A 9187-nucleotide genomic window follows, 5' to 3' on the forward strand; every position below is an offset into this window, starting at 1 on the left:
TGGATAGGAAATTAGTCGCTTATCCTCAAAATTACACTAAAGCTAACCCTAATGCAATATAGGGCCAACCCTAGGTCATCTCCCAAGGAATGGTTTTAAGTCTAATTGAAAGTTATCTAGTGAAATAAATCAACCAAAGTTTGTAGGAATTTAGTTACCTAGCTAATTATCTAAACTAATTACCTAATATGCAAGTAATTAAATGCTAGTGAAAGTGAGTGAAATGAACTTCCCTTTTACAATAATGGAACCCTAGAGATTAGTTGATTTTGGACTCATTATCTTCTCATGATTAGGCTAAGTTTAGCTTCCCTTTCCTCTTGACTAAAGCTGTCATGACTTAAGAAAATTATCCTAAGCCAATTAACCTAATTAGCTAACCTCCCTAGGTCTTAGATTAAAGTGTCCCTAGTTCAATTAACCAATTGGTGAAGACATTAGCCAAGTGATTCACTCAAAATCCTCTCTCAACAGCCATGGTCAAACACATAAATTGAGCAACCACAAGATTATGTCAAGCTACTCAACAACACAAGCATTAACACCACAAGATTATGCAATATTAACACAAGAAATTCACTAATTGAAAAACACAAGATTATGTGCCAAAAAAAGAGTGGCAAAATTCAGTCATGGCTGTCCAAGGAAGAAATTAAATGAAACAATCCTCTCTCTTTACATCAACATCAAATTCAAATTAGAATTTATAAGCTAAGATGATTAAACCCTAGATTAAGGAATCTAACCATCTAGTAAAAAGAGAAGAGGATAGGAAACAAAAGAACTTAGCCAATTTGAAGCTCAAGACTCATCCTCCATCTTCATCTCTCTAGGATTCCACAAAGAAACTTAGCCAATCTTCATCTTCAAGAACCCTAGTGATTGCTTGTGAAGGCCAAACTCCATAGCTCTTGAATGATGGAAATGAGCTTCAATCCTTGTGAAAATGGAAGGGATGGAACGAAAATGAAGAGAGGAGAAGAATGGTATGAGTTTTGTGGAGGTTTGGTGGCTGAAAATGGAGGTTAGGGTGCTGGAAAATGAAGAACAAAAGAGAGAAAATGAAGAACACTATGAACAAGAGAGAGAGAATGTGGAAGATGAATGAGATATGTGTTGGATCCCATTTGGGGCTTAAAATGGCGTGCTCCTTGGTGTCTCCCATCAGCTGAAGCTTAATTAAAATAAGGAAAAAGAAATTAAAATGTAAATGGGAGCCTTGTCACACTTGCAAGGTGGCAACTTCCTATTGGTTTGTGTGCCTAATTTCCCATGTGTCATCCACATCATTTTAGCTGATTTAATCCCTCAAAATAATCATAATTCACGTGTAACAAACCATCAGCCATTGCCTCAAGGAGTGTTGACCTCAATTGCCCAATTGATGCACAAGTCACATGCCACCTATGTCACATAAATCACATAATTCAATTAAATAGCATATGAATAAAAATCTAATTCATGTCCAGAATTAATTCATAATTAGAAGGGAGAATTTATTAAATTAACCAAGTTTTAGGCTGCACAAAATTATATAAAATTTTCACACAAAGGCAAACCAAAAACTAGGACAAACTAAGACACTTAAGAAAGTGTTGACTTTTTTATTTAATTACTCCAAACTAAAATGAATTTTAAAAATATAATTTCACACCATTCATCAACTGGACATAAAATGCACTTTGTCAATTTTTCTTGTACATTTTCTCAAAAGTTCATTTTTTGGACCAAAATGCCCCTAGTGCACTGAACCTAGAAACTTAGGCAAAGTTCCAAATCTAATGCAATGTGTGCACTTGAAGGTGATAAATCATTAATAAAATGGTCCTAATTGACAAATAAAAGTGGGTAACAAATGTGTTCTATCAATTCCCCCACACTTAGCTTTTGCACTCCGGGCAAAATCAAGTGAAAAAGGTCCCAAAAGAAACTATAAGACAAAGAAATAAGAGAAAACATTGTTTCAAGTCACTAAAATACTAGCTCATGAACTTCTACAAATTATCAATCAATGTGGCAATAATTAGAAAGAATTATGCACACACAAACAAACCCTTACCAAGAATCAATGTCAAAGAGTAAGCCTCTCTAGGTTAAGTGTTTGCTCTCATCACTCATAAGGTATTAAATTTCACTCAAAATTTCTTAGGATAACCCTACTATAAATTTGTAACCCTTCTACATCTCCATCACTAAATAGCACTTGCAATCAAGAATCAAGTGGACTTTATTAGGTTGTGATATAGGTAATGAAAGGATGTCTAAGAAATGCATGTATATAAAAAAATAGGGTTAGCATCATCAAATAATGCTAAATCAAGATATATCCCCTTAATATGCAAAGCATAACCTAACTCAATTGAGTGAACACCTTAACACAATGAGGATGGAAAGAAATGATAAGAAAATAATAAAACAAATGGAATGGATGAGCTAGGCAACTTTTTTTTTTCTTTCTTTTTTTTTTTCTCTTCTTTTTGTTTCTTTTTCTAGCAACTTTATTTCTTTTTTTTTTTGACTATATTTTTTTTCAAATCTATCTTTGTTTTTTTTTTTTGGTTGCCCCTAACTCTTTGAAAACAATGGAAGTAATGGATTAATGGTGTAGCAATAAAGGATAAAGAGTAATGGATAGAAAATAATAATAGGCATCCACTCATTTGATCTAGGACATGCAATGAATATTAAAAAGACATATAAAAGTGTAACATGCATTCCTTGGGAAAAAATAGGGAATAAATATATATATATTTTTTTTTTTTTAAGAATCAAACCAAAGGCTCAAAGTGGCTAACAAGGATAATAAATGATAATAGGTTGGCTATTTGGCTTTTGGCTATTTTTTATGAATGCCATCTCTCATCTCCTATCAAACAAGTGCGAGATATGTGGTCTTAATTAAGAAGTGAAACAAATTCTAGAGGGTAACATCACTAAGGAATTAATCACACATGAGTGTTTAGCCTCTTCCATGAAAGGGTAATATGCCACTCTAATCCATTAATTCAAGGTAAAAGAATATTCACTTCACACCTATTCAATCCTAAAAATTACCACATCTCAAGAATCAAAATATCCATTTAAGAGCTAGGTAATTAAGTAACCTCAAACAAAACAAAACAAAGCAATTTTTTTTTTTTTTTATAATTTTTTTTTGCAAAACCAAACAAACAAACAAAATGTTTATTTCTCTCCCCCACTTAAATCATGCATTGTCCTCAATGTATGTATAGACTAGTGATAAAATAAGGTGAGATCAATAATGAATGCATAACAAAAGTGTGGTGCAGATTTTTTTTTTTTTTCAAACTAAAACACAAAACAAAGAAGTCAAATAAAGCAAATAAACTCTAATTTTCCTACTAGGTTCATCTCCCCCACACTTGAACTATACCTATCATTAAATATATCAATTAAAGGAAAGTAAAAGCTCAAGGTTGGAGAGATACAACCTTATCATGGTGGTTCAAAAACATGTTGAGAGAAGTCCTCCTCCTTTTGAAGTGATTTGGCATCTTTGTAGAGCTTGCATAGGTGACCATTGATTTGCATAGTGGAACCCGTGGCTTTATTCAAGAGTTGCAAAACCCCATAGGGAAACACCTTGGTCACTAGATATGGTCCCTCCCACTTAGACTTCAACTTGGCATGCTTATGAATAAACCTTGTTTGGAACAAGAGGACTTGATCTCCTTCTTGGAACTTTTTCCTCAAGATTAGCTTGTCATGAAGGATCCTTGTTTTCTCCTTATAGATCCTAGAAGACTCATAGGCATCCAACCTAAGCTCCTCAAGTTCTTGCATTTGAAGAAATCTCTCCTTAGCCGAAAGATGGAAATCCAAGTTAGTTTCTTGATGGCCCAATAGGCCCTATGCTCTATCTCCACAGGGAGGTGACAAGCCTTTCCATATACCAATCGAAAAGGAGACATGCCAATGGGAGTCTTATAAGCGGTCCGATAAGCCCACAAAGCATCCTCTAAGTGTAAAGACCAATCCTTCCTATTTGTGTTCACCACCTTGGTTAGGATCTTCAACTTCTCTATTTGATACTTCGGCTTGGCCATTAGTTTGGGGATGATACGGTGTAGAGATTTTGTGATGCACCCCATATTTAGCCAAGAGAGCCTTCATCATCTTATTGCAAAAGTGGGATCCTTGGTCACTTACCAAGGCCTTAGGAACTCCATACCTACAAAAAATATTAGATTTGAGAAACTTCAAAACAATCTTAGCATCACAAGTTCTAGTAGGAATGGCTTCAATCCACTTTGAAACATAATCAACACCAAGTAATATGTACTCAAAACTAAAGGATGGTGGAAAGGGACCCATGAAGTCAATGCCCCAAACATCAAAAATCTCACAAAATAAAATGGGTTGTTGAGGCATTTCATGTCTCTTACCCCAACTACTAACCTTTTGACATTTCAAGCATGCTTTACAAAATTTATAAGAGTCTTTAAACAAGCTAGGCCAATACAATCCACAATCTAAAACCTTCTAGCTGTCTTATTTGAGCTAAAATGACCACCACATGCATGAGAGTGACAAAATTCAAGAAGAAGGCACATCAACATCATCAACACACCTCCTAATCACTTTATCACTACAAATCTTCCACATCAAAGGTGGTTCCAAATGTAAAATCTAGACTCTCTTTTCAATTTTTCAATGGCAAAACGTGAAGCACAAGGAGGCAAGACTCCACACTCAATATAGTTAGCAAAAGAGGCATACCATGGAGGCTTAGATGAAATGGCACACAATGCCTCATCAGGAAATGAATCACAAGGAATAGTAGGGTTAGAGTTTACCATAGTAGCTTTTAAATGAGGTAGTCTAGACAAATGATCCGCTACTTGATTGGTAGAACCACTCCTATCCCTTATCTCCACATCAAATTCTTGCATCAAGATCACCCATCGAATCAAGCGAGGCTTAGAATCTGTCTTCTTAAACAAGTACCTCACAGCAGCATGGTCAGTGTACACAACAACTTTAGAGTTAAGAAGATATGATCTAAATTTATCAAGTGCAAAAACAATAGCAAACAACTCTTTCTCAGTTGTGGTGTAATTAACCTGAGCTGAATCTAGGGTCCTAGATGCATAAGCAATCACATATGATAACTTGCCCTCTCTTTGACCAAGCATAGCTCCCACAGCAAAATTAGAAGCATCACATGACAACTCAAAAGGCAAAGACCAATTTGGGGCTTTAAGAATGGGAGGGGAAATGAGCATGCTTTTCAAAGTGTCAAAACTCCTTTTGCAAGCATCATCAAAAACAAAATCAACATCTTTTTGTAAGAGTTTAGACATAGGCAAAGCAATTTCACTAAACCCCTTTATAAATCTCCTATAAAAGCCTGCATGTCCCAAAAATGATCTCAAATCTTTCAAACAAACAGGATATGGCAAAGAAGCAATCACATCTACTTTGGCCTTATCCACCTCTATGCCATTGGAAGAAATCAAATGGCCTAAAACAATTCCTTTATCTACCATGAAATGGCATTTTTCAAAGTTAAGCACAAGCTTCTTTTCAATGCACCTACCAAGCACTTTATCTAAAGAATGCAAGCATGAATCAAAGGACTCACCATACACAGTAAAATCATCCATAAAGACTTCCATGCAATGTTCAATAAAATCACAAAATATGGACATCATGCATCTTTGAAAAGTACCAGGTGCATTGCAAAGACCAAAAGGCATCCTCCTATAGGCAAATGTACCAAAGGGGCATGTAAAGGTAGTCTTATCTTGGTCACTAGGAGCTATAGGAATCTGAAAATACCCACTAAACCCATCTAGGAAGCAATAATGGGACTTGGAAGCCAATCTCTCAAGCATTTGATCAATAAAAGGCAAAGGAAAATGGTCCTTCCTAGTCACATTATTGAGCTTCCTATAGTCTATGCACACTCTCCAAGCATTTTGAACTCTAGTTGGAACAAGCTCTCCTTTCTCATTTTTTACCACAGTAATCCCCCCTTTCTTAGGTACAACTTGGGTTGGAGACACCCACTCACTGTCAGCTATAGGATAGATGATCCCAGCACTAAGTAGCTTAACAACCTCTTTCTTTACCACATCTAAAATCAATGGGTTAAGTCTCCTTTGTGGTTGCCTAATGGGCTTAGCATTGTCCTCAAGAAAAATTTTATGTGTGCACACAATAGGGTCAATACCAGGAATGTCAGCCAAAGTCCAACCAATAGCATGTATGTTCTTTCTCAACACATCAAGTAATGCATTTTCTTCCTCAAGAGATAAAGAGTTAGAAATTATTACCGGAAGCTTCTCATTCTCAATGAGATATGCATACTTGAGATTGGATGGTAAAGGCTTCAACTCCAAGGTAGGTGGCTCTACACAAGAGGGAATGAGCTTCTTCAAGTCTAATTTGGTGGAATATTCCATGGTACTATCTTGTCTTTTAGGCTTCTCACTTGTTTTTGATTTCTCCTCTTCTTTCTTTACAGCCTCCCCCTTTTCTTGCAACTTGTCCTCAAGTGCTTGGACTTGAGCCACGGCCTCGACATGTGAAAGTGTAGAATTTTCCTCCAATAGCTTGGGAATCCTAAGAACATCAAGCTCGAGTGGAGAAAAACTCATAGATTCGGCCTTAATGGCTTTAGTACCTACAACACAAGAAGATATACCCTTCTCAAGCATTTCAAGATCAAGCATAGGAGATATTTTAAACAAATCATGAGGAAGAAGTAGTTGCATCATTCAAGCATGCATCAATCTCTAAACAAATAGGACAACTACATCCATCAATACATGTAGTAGTAACAAGAGACAAATCATCATCAACATGTGAGAAAGAATCAAGCATGTGAGACTCACAAGCATCATGAAGCAATAACTCAATGGAACTTACACCTAACAAAGAATAATCCTCAAAAGGATGTTTCATTGCTTCATATATATTAAAAATAACATGATCCTCTCCACATTTCAAAATCAAACTACCTTTTTCCATGTCAATTAATGTACGGGCAGTCCTCATAAATGGCCTTCCTAAAATCAAAATATCATCCCCACTCCCTTCTTTTGACATATCAAGCACATAGAAATCCACAGGAAATAATAGACCTTTAACACAAACCAACAAGTCTTCTACTACTCCATGTGGTCTTCTAACACTTCTATCCGCTAATTGGCATATCATAGGTGTCTTATGCATGCAATCAAGACTCAAGGCATGATAAATTGAAAGAGGCATAACATTAATGGCTGCACCTAAGTCTATCAATGCATGAGAAAAATGTGTGTTGCCAATCTTGCATGGAATTGTGAAGGAACCGGGGTCCTCACATTTTATAGGGAGTTGAGGCTTCATGATAGCACTCACAGATGAGGGTAATTGTACCCTTGCATTAGGCCTAAATTTTCTTTTATTTGTACAACAATCTTTCAAAAATTTGGCATACTTAGGAAAGTTCTTAACTACATCCATCAAGGGTACATTAACATGAATCTTATGGAAGAAATCATATACCTCTTGATCAAATTGTCCCTTCACTTGCTTAGGGACCACTTGTGCTTGTGGAAAAGGAAGCTCTTCATAATCTCTTGACTTTGCTTCCTTCTTCCTTCCTTGAACTCTCCTTTCTTGTTTCACTTTGCTCGGCCTCTCCCTTTTTTCCTTACTAAACAACTCGGCCATAGTCCCCTTTTCCACCTTAGATGGTGGTTGCTCACATATGATCTCCTCAATGTTTTCATCCTCATCATCTCTACAAAAAGATGCATCATTAGGAGCAAAAGAAGAACTAGAAACATTAACATCAATTGAAGAATTTAAAGAGGGCTTCTCGGCCTTCCCTTGTCTTTGTCTTCTTGCACTCTTTCTCCCAACTCCTTGCCACTCCTTAATGTGATAGCATTAAGATTAGCTTTAGGATTAGCAACGGTGTTGGATGGTAATGTAGAGGCTTGAGCATTGGCTGCACTTAATTGGTTAGCAAGCATATTCATTTGAGAAGTAAGGGCATCAATTTTAGAGTTCATGTTCTCACACTTGTTACCCATACTCTCTACCTTGTTCCCTAAGCCATCATACATGTTTTTATACAAAGAGTTCATTTCAATCAACTGCTTACGTAACACATTCACATCATTAGAAGAGTTTGAATTAGAAGAACTCTCAATTGGAACAAGCCTCCTATCACTATAAGAATTAGATGAAGGTGCAAGAGAATTACCACTTGGATTGTAGCTTTGAGAAGAGCTACCTTGAGACAAATGAGGTGGAGGGTCACGGCCAAAGGTGTTTTGATAGGATCCTCTTTGTTGATTGTCTTGTAAAGCCACATTTGGATTTGAATAGGAGAAATTAGGATGGTCTCTCCATGAAGGGTTGTAAGTATTAGAATAAGCTCCTTGCCCTTGCCTCCCACCATAGGATTGTTTTCCATTGTAGATAGCATTTACTTGTTCAAACTTAATAGGACAATTGCTTTCTACATGCATAGGTGAGTCACAAAAAGTACAAGAATAAGGGACAAGTGCTTGAGAAGTACTTACATTGCTCACTTGAGATATTTGTGGAGCCAACATTCTCCCAATCTTGGCAGCTAGCAAGTCCACATATGAATCATTAAGAATTGAAGAACCTACCATATTCACATTTCTCTTTTCCCTTGTAGAGTATTGAGCACCACTTGAAGCCATCTTGTCAATTAGTTCCCAAGCCTTTAAGGAAGTGAGGTCAATCAAGCATCCCCACTAGCGGCATCAATGTTAACTTTGTCTCTTGGAATCAAGCCCTCATAGAAATATTGGACTAAATTCTCACTAGAAATTTGATGGTGTGGGCATTTAGCCAAAAGGCCTTGGAATCTAGTCCAATACTCATAGAGACTCTCATCCTCTCCTTGTTGGACCCCATAGATTTGCTTCCTCAAATTGGTGACCTTGGAATTTGGAAAGAATTTATCTAAGAAGAGTCTTCTTAGCTCGGCCCATGTGCTTACTTTCACATAAGAAGGGTAGTTGAAATACCACTCCTTTGCTAAACCTTCAAGAGAAAATACAAAAGCCTTAGCTTGAACATCATCAACATTTACATGCATAGGCTTCATAGTATCACAAACCAATAGGAGAGTATGCAAAAACCTATGACAATCCTCTCCTGGTAACCCATGAAATTTAGGCAATGCATTAATCAA

The 9187-nt window shown here is 36.5% G+C and overlaps 1 non-coding gene across 1 annotated transcript; it reads left to right on the plus strand.

Annotated features, from left to right (window-relative positions):
- Window positions 1-8819: 8819 nt before the first annotated feature.
- LOC129296892 (small nucleolar RNA R71) lies at window positions 8820-8926 on the plus strand. Its single transcript, XR_008590050.1, has one exon. It is a non-coding gene; the product is annotated as a small nucleolar RNA R71 (small nucleolar RNA).
- The last annotated feature ends 261 nt before the right edge of the window (window positions 8927-9187 follow it).

The sequence above is a fragment of the Prosopis cineraria genome, unplaced genomic scaffold, assembly GCF_029017545.1.
Source record: "Prosopis cineraria cultivar Desert tree isolate PC_DT_omini unplaced genomic scaffold, ASM2901754v1 PC1, whole genome shotgun sequence".
NCBI lineage: Eukaryota > Viridiplantae > Streptophyta > Magnoliopsida > Fabales > Fabaceae > Prosopis > Prosopis cineraria.